The sequence below is a fragment of the Marmota marmota genome, unplaced genomic scaffold (assembly GCF_001458135.2).
Source record: "Marmota marmota marmota unplaced genomic scaffold, marMar, whole genome shotgun sequence".
Lineage (NCBI taxonomy): Eukaryota > Metazoa > Chordata > Mammalia > Rodentia > Sciuridae > Marmota > Marmota marmota.
The window spans coordinates 8302233-8321798 of NW_025999924.1; the positions used below are offsets into that span (position 1 = coordinate 8302233).

Genomic DNA, 19566 nt, shown 5'->3' on the forward strand with positions numbered 1-19566 from the left:
AAGACAATTCATTTTGTGTGTACAATGTATCAGGTATGCTGAAGTAAATTCTTCCCAAGTTTTGGTCTTCTAGACAGTTTTTAATCTATAAATATCAGTGATTAAAAATATAAAACTACGTTACCTCTGATTCTCCTCACTTTGCCACAGTAGTGTGTGTACGTATATATATATATATATATATACACATTTTTAAATACACACACACACACACACATATATATATATATATATAAACATTTTTGACCTGGCCAAATACGTAATATGTGTATGTGTATTTGTATGTGTATACACACACACACACACACACACACACATATGTATGTATTGGAGTGAGATTAGAAAGATTTTTCATTTTAGGTGGCTAGAAAGTATGTCCAGCTGAAAACCATCAACCATTTAGACTACATGCTTCATTTGAATTGTGTTTCTGGATGCAAGTCAAGTATGACAACTGTGAGTTTCATAACTTTCTCTAACTTGATTCAAAACTGTTTTGGGGCCAAATACTTCTGAGGCCTTTTCTGTGTTCTCCTGGCAAGGTTCTATAGAGGTTATCAAGGTCAAGACTGTGTTGCTGGGTCTCATAAAATGAAGGAGAGAGAAGGGGCCATGATTCTTTCGTTTTTGTCATTCCTTCTCTTTGCCTGTTTACCCAGTAATGACTTATCTCTTCTTGTTCAGGATGAACATCTCATTGGGTCTGTGCCTTTGAAAAGGAAAAACCATTAATTTATGTCATGCATTTTAATTTAAATTATTTTAAAAATAATTTAAATTAATTTAAATTATGTCATGCATTTTGTTCATCCAATGAAGTTATGAGTTTTAAACAGTGTAGAGTAAGTTATGAAGGGGAAATGTATTGTCACAAAAGCCTGAGTATACAAGAAAGGACTGTAGAAGATAATAATTCCAATGCGTGGCAAGCAGGATTCTACAGTATTCACTAACATAGTCTCCCAGAGGATGCCTAAATCCAATAGAACTTTCTATTTTAGGATCTTTTTATCTGTGGTTGTTATTATCCAGGATATCCAAGCCCCAAATTATTCAATTTGGTTTTTTTTTTCTTCTTGAAATTTAATCATGCTATTGAGGTAAAACATTAATTTTATAACCATAAATCTGGACAATTTATAAAAGAGGTGTATAAGCTACCTCAGTGATCAATTATTTATTGAAAACCTATGATGTGCTAGGTACGATTCTTGTGCTCAGATAGTTACAGTTCTAGCAAAACTGATGAAGACTTTTTTGCAGAACAATAAAGTGTACATATATTTATTGAACAAAAATTTAATAGGTATAATTAACATAAACAGGGTGCCTCATGAATTATCGGCAACATGAAAGCTTGAGGATGGTAGATTTCTCACTTTGGATGGTATTTTGGATGATGATGCTATTTGTTAAAATAGGAATTACAGCGTGAGGATAAAAGTGGTTTACTGTAAATGGTAGGATAAATACTGAATTTTGTTTGTTAGTTTGAGCACCTAAGTGCGATCTAGATATAGATATATAAATTGGCCTTAATTTGGTTCTCTAGAGAGGGAGATTGAAGCCAATCTTAGGATATGGAAATAATCAATATTTCCAAAGCTGTGGGAATGGCAGGAATGGCCAGATGAAAGCTGTCAAGTGAAAAGAGTGTCACTGGAGCTAAATACAAACCATGATTTCCATAGGCACCACTGCATTAACATCATCATTGTCATCATCACAACTGGCATCCTCCATATTCCCAGATATGAGTTATCTGTGTCTTCTGATCTTACTTCTCAAAGTATTCATCTTAGGTATTTACCTCCTTCCCTTTTTTTTTTTTTTGTACGGGAGATTTAATCTATGGGTGCTTTACTACTGAACTACAACCACAGCCCTTTTTAAAAAGCCCTCCCCTCTTTTGTTTTGAGGGAGTCTCACTAAGTTGCTGAGGCGGGTCTTGGACTTGTGATCCTCCTGTCTCAGTCTTTTGAGTCTCTGGGATTACAGGCATGTGCCCCTGAACTGGGCTTTACCTCCTCCCTAAGCACAACTTTTCTTGACTTTCATAACCCGGTTTTCTATCACCAGACTGACTGTTTTCTCCTCATGTACCTGATTTATAAAGGTTGAAAAGCTTTAGGTTGTAGCCTAAAATTCCCCCTCTTTGTCATTAGCATGCCCTTAGAGATAAAATTTTAGAGGAAGAGAAGAACTGATACAAGGTATGTCAAATCTTAATAGGATAGGATTTAAAAGGATATATATTCCTTCCATTCAAGAAAAATATGGATACAGTATAGAATTTCATCAACAGAAGGCAGTGGAATGTTAAAATAATATTTTTAGGCTTTATGGCTTGCTTTGGGTAAAAGGAATTCTAGTTTCTACAATCTGCCTTGGGAAAAGGAAATTCTGGTTTCTATGACTTGCCAATTGGGAGAACGAGGAGCAAGAGACAGGGGAACAGAAAGAGACCTCAGCCTTCCACAATCCTTCAGTTCAAAGTACTCAGCATGCTTAAGGGTTGTGCTTCATGGGTATCGTTTTTTTTGAACCCCAGTAACGCAATGGGATAGAGAGAGGATGAAGGTAGTAGAAGACGTTAGAGGACCTTGTAATTTAATAAAAGTGCCTTGATTTTCATCATGACTGAGATGGGGAACCTTTGGAGAATTTTAAGTTGAAAAGAGATGTGATCTGACATATTTTAATATGGTTGCTCTGACTGCTGTGTTGTAAATAGACTATAGGGAGGTTAGAGTGGAAGCAGAGAGCCAGTTTATAAGGCTCTTGCAGTAATCAAGACAAAAGATGCTAGTGGCTTAGACCAGAGTGGTAAGGGTAGAGGTGGTGAGAAGTAGTTGGATTCTGGATATATTTTGAAGTTGTTGCTGACAGATTTTCCTGATGGATTGAATGTGTGGATTTAGAGAAAAAGAGATGCCAAGGATCAATCTAGAGTTTTTGGCTTGAGCAGCTGAAAAAAAAAAAAATGGAGTGCCGAGAGAAGGAAAGTTTCAGGAGGAATAGGTTTGTGATAAGTTATGCAGGGGTTCCCCCCCCATTTTTAAAATAGTAGTAAAATGCAAAGAACATAAAATTTACCATATTAACCCTTTTAAATGTACAGTTCAGTGATAGAAAATACATTCATAACAATGTACAACTATTACCAACATCTATCTCCATGACTTCTTATCTTACAAACTGAAATTCTAAACCCATTATTCAGTAAGTCCCCCTGTCCTCCTTCCCTGGACCCTGCAACACACCATCCTACTTTGTCTCTAAAAGCATCTCTTATGAATAAAATCATACAGTATTAACTTTTTTGAGACTGAGTTATTTCACTTAGGTTTATATACTCAGGGTTGATGCATGTTGTAACATACGCCAGAACTTCCTTTCTTCTTGAGGTTAACTAAAATTCCATTGTACACATGGCAGTGCATTTGGGGTTTGCTTCCATGTTTTAGCTATTGTGAATAATGTTACTGTGAACACAAGTGTACAAATATCTCTTTGAGACCATGCTTTCAATTCTTTTGGGTGTATACTTTATGAAGTGACATAACTGGATCATAGGACAATTCAATTTGTAATTTGTTGAGGAACCGCCACATTGTTTTCCATAGTGCTTATGCCAATGTACATTACTACCCACAATGCACAAGGCTTTCCATTTCTCAACATTCTTATCAACACTGGTTATTTTCTGGTTGGTTTGTTTGTTTTCAGTAGCTGTTATAGTTTGATAGTGTGTGTCCCCTCACAATTCTTAAATAAAGTTGGATCCTAAGATTCAATGTGATGTTATTAAGAGGTGAGGCTTTTTGGAGGTGATTGTGATGAGCCACTTTTTAAAAAAATATTTTTAGTTGTAGATGGACACAATACCTTTATTTTGTTTATTTAGGTTTTTTTTTTTTTGTGTGTGTGTGTGTGTGTGGGGGGGGGATTGAACCCAGTGCCTCACACATGCTAAGCAAGCACTCCACAGTGAGCCACAACCCCAGCCCTTGTGATGAGCCACTTTTCATGTACTTGCTGTCTCTTTGTATATCTTTGGAGAAACAACCATTTGGGTCCTTTGCCCATTTTTAAATAGCATTGTTTAGTTTCTGTTTTTGTTGAGGTTTAGGAGTTCTCTATACATTCTGGATATTAATCTCTTATCAGATGTATGATTTGCAAGTATTTTTCCTTTGCTGTGGGTTGCCTTTTTACATTGTTGATATTTTCTTTTTGTGCATAAAATATTTTAATTGTCATTAAGTCCAATTTGTCTTTTTTCCTTTTGTCCCTTGTGTCTTTGTTGTCATATCTAGTAGGAAATTTTTGCCATATCCAATATCATAAAGCTTCTGCTCTGTCTTCTTCTAAGAGTTTTATAGTTTTAAGTCTTATATGTAGAACTTTTTCCATTTGGAGTTAGCTTTTATATATGATGCTAGGAAATAGGTTAAAATCATTCTTTTGCACGTGTGTATATTCAGTTTTCCCAACAATATTGGGGGGAAAACGTCTTTTTCACATTGAATGGTCTTGGCACTCTTGTCAAAAATTATTTGACCACACATTTGAGGGTTTATTTCTGGGTTTCCTGATATGTGCTTTGGTCTATATGTGTCTTTATGGTGACATTACGCTATTTTTATTAGTACAGTTTTGTTTTGAAAGCTGAAAATATGAGTCTTCCAGCTTTGTTTTTAATTTTCAAGTTGTTTTGTCCATCTATGATCCCTTGAGATTGCATAAGAATTTTAGGATGAGTTTGTCTATTGCTGGGAAAAAAATCATAGGAATTTTGATAGGGATTGCATTGAATCTATAGATTATAGGTCAATATTGTCTTCTAGTCAGAGCACATGGAATTGTTTTCATTTATGTTTTAATTCTTTCCACACTTGTTTTCTTTTTTAAAAGTATTTTTTAGTTATACACAGACAAAATATTTTGTTTATTTATTTTTATGTGGTGCTGAGGATCGAACCCAGTGCCTCACATGTGCAAGGTAGGTGCTTTGCCACTGAGCCCCAGGTCCAGCCCCAGCACTTGTTTTCTTTTCACATGTTTTTCATCTCTTCAGTTAAATTAATTCCCATGTCTTTTATCCTTTTACATGCTATTATAAATGGAATTGTTTTCATAATTTCCTTTTCAGAGTATTCACTCTTAGTACACAGATATGCAACTACCTTATATCATCTACAGAGACCAATTTTACTTCTTTCTTTTTAATTTATATAACTTTAATTTATTTTTCCTAAATGCTTTAGCTAGGATTTCCAGTTATAAGTGGAATAGAAGTGGTAAAAGTGTGTGTCCTTCCCTTGTTTTTGATCTTAGAAGATAAGTTTTAAGTCTTTCATCATTGAGTTTGGTGGTCACCCTGGTTTTTTCATGTATGGATTTTATCATGTTGAAATAGTCCTTTTCTATGCCTAATTTTGAGGGTTGGGGGAGTAAGAAGGAAAGGAGGAGAAGTGTGTTAGTTTAATCATGAAAGGATGTTGAATTTTGTCAAATGCTTTTTCTGTATCAATTAAATGATCATGTGGCTTTTGTCCTTCATTTCATTAAAGTAGCACATTAAATTAATAGATTTTTATATATCGAACCATCCTTGCCTTTAAGGAATATATTGCACTTGGTAAAAGTGTTTACTTTTAAAAAATGTTATTGAATTTGATTTGCTAATACATTGTTGGTAGTTTTTGCATCAGTGTTCTTTCAGTTTTGGGGGGAAATTTTGAGGATATTAGTACTTCTTTAAATGTGTGAAAGAATCTTCCAGTGAAGTTGGATTTTTATCAGATTGTTGACTACTTTTTCAATGTATTTTTTAGTTATAGGTCTATTCAGATTTTCAGTTTCTTCACAATTTAGTCCTAGTCAGTTTGCATTTCTAGAAATTTGTCTAATTCAGCTAAATTTTATATAATTTGTGGGAGAATAATTGTTCAGAGCACTCTAGTGTAGTCGGTATTTCTGTAGAATCAATAGTAATGTCCCACTTTAATTTCTGTTTTTAGTGATTTGATGCTTCTTTTTCTTAGTCCATATAGCTAAAGTTTTGTCAATTTTGTTATCTTTTCAAAAAATTGTTTGATTTCATTGATTTTTCTCAGTTTGTTTTATTGCTGTCTGTTGTTTTCTTTTTCTCCCCTCTCTGTCCTTCTCCTTCTCTTTTCTTCCTTTTTTCTTTTCTTCTCTTCCTCTTTCTCTAGGCAGGATGGAATAGCAAGCAGTGTAATATATGTTTGTGGGGATACCCAATGATAAGGAGAAACTTGGTGCAGGACCGGAGCAGAGGGCTGCTTTAACCACCTTGTTGAGCAGGTTGAAGGGTACAGCCTAGTGGAGGGATTGTTGTTTTGAGCAGAGCAGGACAGTTTGTCCCACAGTGTTGACTTCAGTGTCCTCTTAGAGCTAGAGATGAAGACATTAAAATGACAAAGAAATGCAGAATTTACTAAACTAGTGAAATGATTTAGGTACAACCTAGGACTGATATTGCTGATCCAAATTTCAGATGAAAATTAGGTAATTGGTTACTTGAGTCTAGGGTACATGCCACCAACCATACCATGTTTGAGGCATGATATTTATGTTGTAGTGACTTGAAAAAGAATTATCCACATGACTGATCAGTATGGTGGGGAAGAATCCAAATCACGACTCTCTGTTAAATTTTGCAATGTAGAATTATGGAGAAAAATTATGAGGCAAATGGCACAGTATTGAAACTTTGGTTTGAAAATAATCTTTAATTGTTATAATTATCAAGTTGAATAAGTGATTTAGTATGATTGTTAGTATAAATGTTTTTGTATTTAGAAGTGGAATATTTGAGAATTCTAGATTCACCAAGTTTTGTGTTTAATTTGCTGGAGTTTTAAGAAGTTAATAATTGGAAACATTTTTTGAAGTGTTTGAAGCACTTTAAGAAGAAAATAGAATATATTAAGTTTGCAAATGTAAGTTAAGTTTTTAAGTGCTAATAAGACTAAATGTTAAAGTTCCTATTAAAAGTTATTGCTAGGATTTATTTGGTTTTTTTTTTTTTAACTTTTATTTTACTTATTTTTATGTGGTGCTGAGGATCAAACGCAGGGCCTCACATGTGCTAGGTGAACACGCTACCGCTGAGCCATAATCCCAGCCTGGATTTACTTGGTTTATAACTAGAATAATGGGTTCTATAAGATAAACTTAAAGGTATAGAAATAGCAAATCTTTACGTTTATAGCTTTAATCATTTAAATTTGCCAAAGTAAATACAGTCTTTTCTGTGCAAATATACCAAGAATCTCACTCCATGCATACGAACTCCCTAACTCATTCCCCCCTCAACCATTCAGTGATTGTCATATTAGTATCTTCAACTGTGACCTCTTTCTTAGATCTCCAGGCTCAATTATCAGCTCTTATACTTGACATTTTCATGTGGATGTCTCATAATAGACATCTCAGATGTATCCAAAATCAAATTTTCCCATCCCATTATCCCCAAACCTTAATTCCTTTGTTGTTTAAGTTCCAAATCTAGGCATCATCCTTGATTTCATTTCATTTCTACTCTTTAGGTTTCTGTCAGGAAATAGATGGCATTTTCAAATTGGTAATTTTAGGAGAGTTAACTAATAGGACTATCATTTATGAAAGTGTAGACAGGGCACCCAGAACCTACTCCTTGTCCCCAAAGAGCAAAAAAAGAGAGAGCTCTTTTTGGACCCCAGAGTCAGAGAAGGCTTAGTAGAGGGTTCACCTGATAAGGGATGTGATTCCTGCTCAAGGGATGCAGGGAGCCCTTTTTGGCCTCACAAGTAGGAAGTCAGAGTAACTCAATTTCATTCTCTTAATGCCTTCTCTTGCTGGTGACTTTAATCTGCCACATCTAACTAGAAGCCAGCAGGCATAAGTGCCCATCAGTGGGATCCATAGGGGCCTCTCAGCACTGGTGTGGGCTGGAGAAAGTGTAGAGACCCAGGACACACAAGTGAAGATAAGCATCACAACGGCTAGTGGAGCCCACAGTGGGTAGTTTCTAGGACATGTCCTGGACAATAGCCACCTCTCGGCCCCACCCAGCTCATATATATTCTGTGCATTTTGAGTCCTTTTTCTATGAAAGATTATCTTTGAATTATACTTTTCTTCTGTTTGTGACCCTCTTCTTCTGTGTTTATTTAGTAATGATGCCCCAGCTGGTTTAGGAGTAATAAGTTGTTGGGAATTGTAGTATAAATGAGAAGTGCCCATATTTAAAGTACAACGAATTATCAGTACGAGTTGATATTTTAATATTGTGCATTTTGTTTCCTAAATCTTTTTTTTTTTTTTTTTTGAAATCTTTTTGTCTACTTATAGTAAATATTGGGTACTTTTAATGTAAACTACCTTAGAAGTTTTCAAGAGATTCACTACAACAGTCATGCTGCTGAGACCATATCATCCCCCAGGCCAGAAGTTATCATAGTTATTTAGTGTTCACCCTCAGTCCTTGAAAGTTTGAAATCCAAAATTAGCCTGAGTTGAACGTGATTTATATTTCTTGCCCCTGTTTGATCAAACTGTATTTGCTGTGCATCCTTTAATTGTCTGGCTAATTCACTTCTCAGTTTTTTCTGTGAAGAACTTAAATGTGGCTTAAATAAAAAAAGCATATAAGAAGTAAAATTTAACATCATGTAATATATTAGTTCAAAATCTCATTATTATTATTATTGTTATTTTTTGTGTGCTGGGAATTGAACCCAGGACCTTGTGCATGTGAGGCAAGCTCTCTACCAACTAAGCTATATCCTCAGCTCTTCTAAATCTCATGTTTTAACATACCATATCTCTTGTGCTCTTTTGGGCACAGAGAAATTATTAATTGATAAGAAATTTAAAATGGATAGGACTGAAGAGAAAGCTATTGTTTTTATTGTATAATTTGCTTTGAAAGTCCTGTTGGTTAAGATAACCTCATGGTAATTTAAAAATCCTCCACCCAATCCCTGTGCCCCCAGATTATGTGACAGTGAGGTCTTACTTTAACACATGCAGAATTCTTTTAAGACTAAAATTCTTTATTTCATATTTTTACATAGAGAATTTTTTCTCTTTTTCTAGTAATGTCCTTGAATGGTTGTCATATGAACCCTGATTCTCTCGAATACATTTTTCTTAACTCTTTTGGCATTGAATATTGTATCTCTGGCAAACACTAATATGTCTGTGAACGATTTTCTTGAGGGTCTTTTTAAACACAAATGAAAGACTCCTGAATAGTTCTCTTCTCAGTTACGGAGAGCCGTGGGGATCTGCAGAGTCTGTCCAGGGTAGAGTCATAATTCCTTGTACAAAATATCATCATTTCCACAGATTCACCAAACAAATGAGGCACGATATCCTTTTTTAAAAAGATATCTTCTTTCATCTAATCATTTGCCTTCTACTTTGTTCTCCCACTATTTCTTCTTTAATGTGACAATTTACTGCAAGCCTTCAGATTTTATTCTGTGGGGAAAGTTGAATTTGTTAGCCAAGAACCATGTTTTACTTTTGCTAACCATAAATATGATTGCTCTTTTTTTTTCTTCTTTTTTTGCATGTTCCAAGTGAGTAGTTTTTTGTTGTGATAGTTGCTTCCTGATTATGGTGTGATTTGCAAATTGGAGCAGGGAGGCTTGAAGGATTATACATTACTTAGATAAACATGTTGAAAAGCATGGTGGTTTTATTTAAAAAAGAAAATATAATCCCAATCACACATCCTTAAGTAGTTTAATGGAGTTTATATCTATGTTTCTAGTGACAAACAATTGTTCAGACTACCCCACTGTGCTTTTGTTTCTAATTTACAAAGGCTAGGTGCTGAACAGGACTGCAAGTATGCCTTGGCCCATTTTCCTCCTATAAGATAACTGAAGTTGAAAGGAAAGCAAGAATATGCATGTATGAACACAGGAGCTGTCAGGCATTTTCCTCCTCCATGTACACAACCTGCCCACCTCTTCTTACATGTAATAGTTTATTTGCAGAAGTATGGGAAGGAAGAAAGGAATGCCCATAGAATGGGAGCACTAAGTGTTAAATAGCAGCTCACAAATGGGACACTAAGAGGGCAAAACCTGTTTGCTCAGGAAAATCCAGGCCATATTTTCTACTAGCTCTTCACCTGCCCTCTGCCAGGAATCAACCTGACTTCTCTAAGCATTTTCCATCAGAGTAGGTTTATTGAAGTACAAGATGAACAAATATTGTTTTGACTAGGATATGTCTTTAAATTGTAGTAAAAGATAAGTCCGCTTCTCTCCTGAGCCAAAGGATAAAATGTATAGTTGTTGCTGGTTTTGGCTGCCCTGCAAATGAATACTTTGGGGAAAATCCTACAATGTGGATTTTCCCACAGTGTGGAGTCAGGGCTCCTTTTCATTGCTGGAGTAAGGGATGACTTTTTTTTTTTTTTTTCCCCTCAATTTCCTGTCAGCCATGGCCCTAGCTTAGCTAGCTGGGTACTGAAGCTCCGTAGCCCATTGCTAAAGCCTTCAGAGGGCACCCTCCTGGTTGCGGTGCAGTTTGGCACAGGGTGTCAGGCAGTTGGTGTCGGTGACAGCTCCTGAGCTCATAGTGCTTGCTGCCTTATAACCTGGGCTGTTTTCATTGTTGCAGTTCTTTAGCCTTTTTCTCAATTCTGTGAATTATCAGAATCCTTCCAGGGCATTGCTCTTATCTTATTTAGCATTAGAACCCTGTCTGGTACAAAAGGAAAAGGAGGGCACCCTTTTAAAAACACACTTAGAATGCTCAAATGTATTTTCCTAGTAGTTTGAGAACTCTTGATGGAGTGGGTGCTTTATTTGATGGGAGAGGGAGAGAATGATGATATTCAGCCTTCCTTTTAGTAGGACGGTAGTTAAGAATATCAAGTGCATGGTATCCCTCTAATATCTCCATCAAAACATTATGTGATTCTTTTTGTCATGTGTACAATTTGGGCTGTAACTGAAATGAACATACTTTAAGGCATTTGTGCCTATATTATTTTCGAAAAATAAAATAAAACAGACACTAAAAACATTTTTAATATATATAAGTCCACGTGCTACTTTTAATCTTTTGGAGGAACTGATTATTTTTGTTAGCGTCTGATTTTTGATAAGTGAGTTGTTGATAATGAACAAATTCAATTGAATATCTTGGAGATGATCTTAATTAGATGTGCCTTGGCTTTTTCTCTGGCATTTGACAGTAGTCAGAAAGTGCCTCTTTAATAAAACACACCTTTAAATAACTCTCTCAGATTAATTCCAGCTTTTAAGGCGAGAAGATGTCTTGAACCACCACTGCTGCCAGCTCAGCTGTGGATCTGAAACATCCAGCTGTGCCCTTTCTGCTTCTCCCATCACCAACAACCGACTTTGCAATCAGAATCTGTCTGGCACGTGTGTGGATGTGTGAGGCGAGATAACATCTAGCTCACTGTATTGGCTCTTCAGGGCTAGACCTTAGTAAACATTTGTCCTGTCAGCAGTTAAACCACCGTGATTTGAGGATGCACAGGGATTATACACATCCGCCCCGTTATGCTTTTGTCTGAGTCTGCATAGAGATTCATTTTCAAAGAGAATGGATATAACTGTTAGCATAGACCAGTATGTTTCAAGTAGCTTTTTTAGGAGTTTCCCATTTTCAGGGGAAGGAAAAAAAAAATCCAACAATACTCTCTCTCTATATTAAAAATATATTGTGACACTTTTTAATTTTTCTTACTATATAGTAAACCAAAGGATTGTCTGTGTTAGCCATTGTTATTTGGTGGATCAAATCAGATCTTTTGGCCAAATAGATGATAAAATAAACCCAAACCCTGAATTATCTTCAATTATATACTGTGAAAAGAATCATGATTAGTGGTCACAAAAATTAGTTTTCTTTAGCCAAACATTAAGGGAAAAATCTCAAAACAGTAATCTTGATGATTATAATACCTATTGATTATTGAACATTTGGTAAGTGCTGCCTCACAAACTACTCCCAATAATCCTGTGAGATGATCCCTATTTCTAGCTTAGGTTACAGCTCCAGGTAAAGTCACTTGTTCTGATACGAATGGGGCTCAATTTCAGCGTGTCTGACTGTGCATTTCATCAAAGCTGGGCACTTACTCACCAGACCATGTCTTATCCTGTGGTAGATTCTGGGTCAGACACCCAAGGTCCACAATTGGAGTATTTCAATATAGGAACTACTTCTAAGTCTAGTGGAGGAAGATGGCAGTAAGTCAACTTTGTTTGATCTAATAATGAGTGTTATGATAGTAGAACAGAAAAGGTGCTAAGGAAGTTTGAGGAAGATCATTTAAATCAGGCTGAGGGACACAGATATGTTCATGGAAGAAATGATCATTGGACTGAATTTTGAAGGATGTCTAGCCAGAGGAAGATAGTAGGGAATGATGTATAGGCAGAGGGTGGGCTTTTTGGATCATATGGAGCAGGTATGAGAATAGATCAGAAACTGCACAGAAGTCTGTTTTTGATAGGCATATGGGCCAGGTATATAGTGGGAAAATAACAAGAATAATATGGTCAGTTAAGTTTTATGTGTTGAATTCTGTTTGGAATGCTTTGCAGACATTATTTTATGTAATCTCCCTAACAACCATTGGAGACCAGAAATGAAGGCAAAAGCAAGATCATAAAGATCCTTGTTTGCTTAGAGAAAGAATTTGGGCATTATCCAGACAGGTATAGGTGGCCTTAGGAGGATTTTAAATTATGGAAATGATCTTATGTGTATTATAGAAATATCATAGCATTTGGAGACTGAATTGGAATTGGATGAGACCTCAGCTAGTTACTCCAGCAGACAGTGTATAGTTGTCCAGGGGACTGTGGTGATGGCCTGATCAAATGATTTAAGACAGAGGAGGAACAGGAAGGTATTAGACGCAGAGGTGGACAGATGTATTGGAATTGGTGACAAAGAATATGCAGGACAGAACTGTATCTTTAGAAAGGCCCCAAAGATTGTGTAGTGAAGAAATAGAGTAAGATTTCCACTGTTAGGGATTATAGGAAAAACAATATTAGTTTGATTTGTTTTTCTCTTTTTGGTTGCAAGTCTCCCCATCTCCAGTTCAAAAATATCAGCTTTGGATAGAAGGTATTTTGTTGGGATTTTTCTTGGGGATTTGTAGGTGATACATTCGAAGGTATACCTAGGGGTCCTAGCTCTTCTTTAAATGTGCTCATGACCTGACTCTTCCCCATGAGTGTTAGGCAGCTTTTAGTTGCTATGACCAAAACACCTAACAAGAACAACTTGGAAAGATTTATTTTTGCTCATAGTTCCTATTGATTCAGTTTGTGGTTGGCCTAGCTCCATTGCTTTAGACCTGAGGTGAGGCAGAAGATCATGTTGAAAGAGTGTGGGAGAGGAAAACTGTTAGCTCATGGCAGCTGGAAGCAGAGAAAGAAAGGGAGGGAAGGTAAACCCTTCCAAGGCACACTTCTGGTGAACTTCTTCCTCCAGCTGGGTTCCACCTTCCTCCCGGTAATTCATTCAGCCATTAATGGATTAATCTACGGATGAATTCAGAGCCTTATGATCCAGTCATTTTCTAAAATTCCCATATCTCTGAACACACAAGAAACTTTAGGCAACATTCCAGATCCAACCCAACACCAAGTGTATAACATACCGAAAAATGCCCTTGGTAAGGAATGCTGAGTGTTTTCTTTTATGCCCTACTTTCTGTTTAGAAATGTCTGTTAAGATAATGACCAAAACAGTGGTCATTGTATATCAATATATTAGCTTCAACTAAATTTGTATATTTTATTTGTTCTTTAAGAAAAAATACTGTATGATCTGAAACTGACCTAGGTAAAACTCTGATATGCAGATATTTATGAAAAGACATAAAGCTTGGGTTCTATTATAGACAACAGTGCCTGGGGATTTTATTGCTGGTTTTATTGGATAATACTGTTATTATAAAACTGGTATTTAAACATTAGAACATTAGAATTTTCCATCTAACCATTTCAAGATAAGAATTACATTTTAAAAACAAGAAAGACACATTTATTTTCAGCCTACCTAGCTCTCTTTTTCAATTTTACATCAGAGAAATAGGGATTTTTTTTTTTTTTTTAAAGTTTCCAACTTGAGAAGATCTGAAGTTTTGTATAGGTAGGAATATGTGAGAATCTGGGATTTCTTCAAATCTAATTATCTGAGACATGCCCTAACTTTCAAAATCTCACTTTTGGCTCATGGTGAAACACACATACCAGGACTCCCGGGTGCTGCTGATCAAGGATGGCTGATACACAGACTGGGAGCCACGTGGGCCCCTGGTCTGGTTCAGTGCAGCGGCACTCTCTTCCATTCAAAGTCTCAGATGTCTGCCCCTCTGCAAAGCCGTGAGGCCAATGTCTATAGCTGCTAAGCATGAAATCCCCTGCTTCTGTTTGTTTCTTTTGTTGCCACGAGTTAATAGGGACAGAGACAGGAGACAGCCCAGAACAAAGCAGAAATAATGGAGTATTTCACCCCAAAAAGGAATGTGGATTGAGAAATACAAAGGGTAAGGCAAAGACAGACTTAGTGTCCTGAGGCAGTGTGATGTATTGGCCAGGAGCCTCAGCCCTGGGACAATTCCGGGCCAAAGCCTTGGTCTGTGAGCTCGGAGCAGCCCACATGGCCAAAAGGTTTGACCCATCTTCTGTAAAAACAATTTATTGTTTTTCTCGCTAGGGTTTTAAAGAGTGACAGGATTTTCACCTCGAAAAGTGGATTGCTCTTACTGCACGGGGAAGTCTTCTGCTGGGCGGTGTCTGGTGGTCAAGGGCACTCTTGTCAGCGCTCCATCACTGGCTTATTTTTTCTGTTGCCCTAGGTGCCGTCTTGAACTTATTCTTTTCACCTGTTTGCAGGAACAACTAGTTATTCCAAGACACGTGGGCATATTTGGCATTCATTTTTCTTTATACAAATAGACAGGACTAGCTAAGAGATTTTGTGCTTCCTATAGATCATTTCCCTCATGTGCATTTCCATACAACCCCATTTATTTGTGCATTTTCTCCCATATTTTCCCTCAACAAATTTTATTTTATTCAGTATTTGCTTATTTATTTATTTTCAAAAGACAGTTGAAATAAGTTGGCAGTTGCATTCAAATTTACTTGCACATGTATTTTAAGGAGGAAAATTTGAGGACTGTTCTACTAGAGATTTTTTTTTTCCTCACTGCCTGGCGTGGAATCAGAAATCTCAATGGCCAGCATGGGCTTCTCTCTATAGACAAGCTTTGTCCTTTCCAGAGGATAAAGAAGGGTTAAATGAAAGAGGCACACAGTGGGAAAAAGAAGCCAGTGGCTCTTCAGGATCCCTTGTCTTCCATCCCAGCCAGGCCCCTCTCCTCCTTCCCTGTTCCCTAATTCAGCTCACAGGAACCTTAAGGATTCTGCTTCTCACCCACATTTTCTAACTTGGGGGAAAACACTGCAAGGTCGCTTTGCCTGGAATGAAAGGTACTGTTAGCCAGAAAGCTAACGGTGCCAGTGAAGGAGCCTAGCAACACCTTCTTCCTGTCCAGGCATCTTTCTCTTCAGCTACATAGGTAAACTTAAAGAATTCTTCCACATCTTCAAAACAGCAGAAATGCCCCATTTCTGATGCTCTGACCTCTGCCTATGGACATGGCAGACCCAGAGCCAAGAGGACATGAGTGGGGGTCCTGGTGCTGGACACTCCTGACTCAACCCCCGACTTTGCCACTTAATAGCCCCCTAGTGCATTTTAAAAGATTCGTGTTGCCCTCTGCATAGAATGGCTCTGAGGTCTCTTCCGCATGACACACCCTCAGATGGTAGAAGCTTATCATTCCAGTGGCTCAGCAAATAGCTCTGGAGCCAGACCTCCAGGGTTTGAATCCAGTTCGTTGTAGACAAGTTGCTTGACTTTAAGCCTCAGTTTCCTTATCTTAAAATGGGAGTCATAGAGTACTTTTCTTACTGAATTGTTCTAGGGAATAAATGAATTACTATACATAAATTACCTACATATGGCACTCAATAGTACTAGCTGTCTTTGTTTTTGTTTTTGACTTACTAAGACCCACCAGTTGTCATGTCTCTTACAGAGCTCAAGCAGCTCTGACTAATCCTCTAACACATTTGGCCTCCTGTTGTATTTTGTATTGGGGTTAGATTTTCAAAAGACAGACCCATATTTGACTATTATAGACTTGGAAAACATTGTGTTCTAAATCAGGTCACTTCAGATATTTAAGAATTTCTTCATGTTTTATTCATTGAACATTCTTAGTATTAGAAAACACTTCCAGAAATTGACTTACTTTCAAAAACTTCTTTTGCATTGTGAAAACTGGTGAGGGTTAAATGTGCAGGTGCTTCTTTCTGGTTTGAAGCCAAATTGCATGAGAATTGTATCTAGTCAAAGTTATGGCTGAGTATTCTTTTGCCTTTAGGTGCCGACTTATAGATGTTTCATTAATCTAACAAGGGTTTGCTCATTGTTGTGCCAGGTCCCACTCTTGCATAGAAAAAGACCTGGCTGTCTGTGATAGGAGCCCTGGGTTTTTTGTCTGGTGAGACCCATATTTAAATAAGGAGGAAACATTGTGGGGCTTGGGCAGTGACTGTGTGTCTGTGAGGAACTCCCAAAGCTGACTGAAGAAAAATTTCCAGCAACTATACAGAGCTTCTATCAAATTGAATTCATGCTCAGAATAAAATCTTGTATTCATGGTGAAAGACAGAGCATCAATTGAAACAAATGCCATGTCCCAAAAGGCTGGGAATTTAGCAACTCAGGATGGTTGGAAATACTGGCAGTGCAGGGGCTGGTGCCAGAGTGGGAGGTTTTTGAGCAAATCTCTCATCCAGAAATATGTAGTTGCAGGACAACTCTGTTGCTTTGTTTGGGTGCTTGGCCACCCTCAGAAGCCTGTAAAATTTAAGCTTTTTGAACCAGTAATATGATCAAGAATGGCTATGTCTTTGGGTCTGTGTATCTATTTCTATTAGGTGATAAATCAGAAAAATAAGCAAACAAACAAACATGTGCTATCGCGTCAGTTGCAGTGCTGCAGGTGTGTGTACAGGGCCAAGGAGGACAAGGAAGGATTAGTTCTCTGAGGGAGGCAAGGAGGACTTTTGGTGGTGGTGCCATCTCAGCAGAAAGAAGAGAGAAGGGCAGGGGGCCTTTCATTGCAAGTGCACAGGACCTGGTGGTAAGAAGGGTGAGTTCCCAGACTGTTGGAGGGACTAGTGAATGGCTTGGAAGTAGTTAGGATGGGTGAGATGGAAATGTGAGGGGAATGAGGTACACAGTTAAGTGCTCACTCAATGCTTTACATCATTGACTTAGTAACCGAGTAGTCACTGACTACCTACCATGTACAGTGCTCTGCCAGCTATGCTAAACCCTGACACTATTCCCAAATGGAGCCGGGGATGTTTTAAGATGGTCTTGCTGTCTTGGGGCAGAACCACCAGACTGAAATGCAAGCCTTCATTTTACCTTGCAATGTAATCTTTTGCTTATATTTTATTCCTAACCCATGTGGCCCTGTTTCTTCTTCAAGCAGATAGTCCCAATGTTTATGATTCTGCATTTTGAGTGCTCCATATTTCAACTAAAGAGCATATGATTATATGATTTTCCCAAAAGCTATGCTGTAGCCAGTAGGCCTCTCTCAGGACCTACCATTTCATAAAGAACATAGGTAGAAGTTTGTGCACACATGCCAGGAGGAAATGTTCTGTGTCTTGGCATGATGTGGTAGATAGGTTCATAGGTTCTTTCAAAAAGGAGTGACTCATAACTGACCCTGAAGGGCGGGGGAAACCTGGTGAACTCAAGTAGTCAGAGGGAGACCATGACCTTGGTTGCCCCCCAGAGGACATAATTATAATTCAGACTGGCTTTGTTTTCTATTTCCTGCTGCAAGTGAGGGCAGTGTTGTGTGTGTGTTCCAGTCTTGGGTTGAACTGGGATGGGATGGAACTTGTAGAAGCAGCTGTGGGTTAAAAGAAGGGGAAGTACTCCAGTCTGGGCTGTTATGTCGGGCTGCCAGGCCCTTGCCCAGGAAGCTAACTAGCAGCAAAGATATCTTAGGAAAATGAGCATCATGATGAACAGTTATTTACCCGTCTGGCGCCTTTCTTAGTAGAATAATGCATTGAACCCATGCCTCATAACATCCTCCTGAAGAATGGAAGAGACAGATAGTGTTAAACGTTACTGGTTAATCATGGGGAAACTGAAGCATGGATAGGTTTATGAGGCTTGGGCAGAGCTACACAATGCCTTAGTGTCTGGCCTGGGAATGAAGCCCGAGTTTGCCGCTTGCTGTCAGGACTGCCCGACGGCATTGTGTTTCTCATTGAACAGCGGTGAAAAGGGCTGACTCTCAACAATGCAGGAGCTGCTATAGGAGACAAACACAATGAACTTTGGTACAGTATAGTCTAGAGGCCAAAATGAGTAATTTTAAGTAAATTGACTATAAGATCCAAAGCCTCAGTAAGTTTTTAAACAAAACCAGGGGGGAAAAAAAAAGAAAACTCTGTACAGCTTTTCGGAACTGACTCAAACACCACGAACACCCTCCTCCCTCCCACCATTTGAAATGATATACTCTTACAAGTTTTATTTTGTTGGCTCAAAGTCTGACACTTTTCCCATTTGCCATGGGATGTATTTATTTACTTCAAATACATTTTTTACTTTCAGGATTCTGTAGTTTATCTCAAAGATTCTGCCTGGTAATAATGTCAGTGTTGCATTTATTTTCCCAAATGCCTTATTTCCATAGCCTGAGTTTTGGGGGTAGACTTTTAATTTGCTCAGATTTAATTTGGGGTCTTCAAAAACAGTTGGAACTACAGAGACTGGAATTCAGGAAAGCGGTGAACGTGTGCCAGGGGAGTTGCCATGTTTGGTATCTTTGCATTCTGTGCAACTGGAACCAGGGGGGTACAGGTGACAGTCCTGGGAAGTATATAGAAAAAGCAGAGAAGTGGAATGTCATTGCTAAATTGTGTGTTCTGTCAGAAGTGTCTCCGGTGTCCTGGAATAAGTTAACAGGTGATGATTAATGGATTTGGGTACAGAAGTTTTTACACTCCAGATATCAAGAACAATATGAAGATGGAATTATAGAACTTTGGGCTAAAATATGTTGAATAATATTGGTGTATGAATGATTTGTAAATAATTTGAACAGGGCAATAAAAGCAATCAGCTACATATAATTTCATTTTGTATTTAGGATTTATAGTAATTTGGATCACAATAGTTGGGTCCATCCCCCTCTAAGAGACGGTCCATAGGAACTCTGGCACTGGAGCTAAGCAGCAGCGGGCATCTCTAGAGCTGGAATAGGATCTCTCTCTGCTTCCTTCAGCAGAGACCAAAGGAGCCCAGCTATAGAAACAGATGTGAGCAGTGTGTCCCGTCATAGCAGAGCACAGATGACCTCTGCTTAGTGTGAACAGCTGTGAGTCAGGGGCCGACTTCAAGGAAGTACATACACATACATAC

The 19566-nt window shown here is 37.8% G+C and overlaps 1 protein-coding gene across 1 annotated transcript in view; it reads left to right on the top strand.

Annotated features, from left to right (window-relative positions):
* Arl15 (ADP ribosylation factor like GTPase 15) overlaps window positions 1-19566 on the top strand; it is a 393453-nt gene that overhangs the window by 110055 nt on the left and 263832 nt on the right. The window lies entirely within an intron of this gene.